Raw genomic sequence first — 539 nt, forward strand, 5'->3', positions numbered from 1 at the left:
CCGGTCTAGAGCTTACTCAAAAGGAGAATAAAAATATGAAATAAAACTACCAGTTATTTGGGGGACCTGATTGGCTCAGTAGGAAGATTTCAGGGCTGTGAGTTCAAGCCCCACATCAGGTGTAGAGATTACTAAAATAAATTTTAAATTTTCTTTATTTAATTTTTAAATAGTTTATTGTTAAGTTGGTTTCCATATAACACCCAGTGCTCATCCCAACAACACCCAGTGCTCTCCTCCATGACCATCCCCCCCACCCCCACACCNCCCAATGCGGGACTTGAACTCACAAACTGCGAGATCATGACCTGAGCTGAAGTCGGAAGCCTCACTGACTTAGCCACCCAGGCGCCCCATGATTACTAAAATAGATTTTAAAAGACATTTTCCTCCTGGATGGCAAGATTTTCACCTCATACTCTTTCAGTCTGACTTTACTTGTCTTCTGAAAGCTGACTGGCCCCTGCCAAGTATATTTGGTAACATAGGTCATAAGCTATAATTCAGTAAAGGGCTTCTTTAGGTTCTCTGAGAATTAT

The 539-nt window shown here is 41.4% G+C and overlaps 1 protein-coding gene across 1 annotated transcript in view; it reads right to left on the reverse strand.

Moving 5' to 3' along the window:
* LOC144236057 (muscleblind-like protein 3) overlaps positions 1-539 on the reverse strand; it is a 59,958-nt gene that overhangs the window by 58,851 nt on the left and 568 nt on the right.

Source organism: Crocuta crocuta, unplaced genomic scaffold (genome assembly GCF_008692635.1).
Source record: "Crocuta crocuta isolate KB4526 unplaced genomic scaffold, BGI_CrCroc_1.0 scaffold1544, whole genome shotgun sequence".
Lineage (NCBI taxonomy): Eukaryota > Metazoa > Chordata > Mammalia > Carnivora > Hyaenidae > Crocuta > Crocuta crocuta.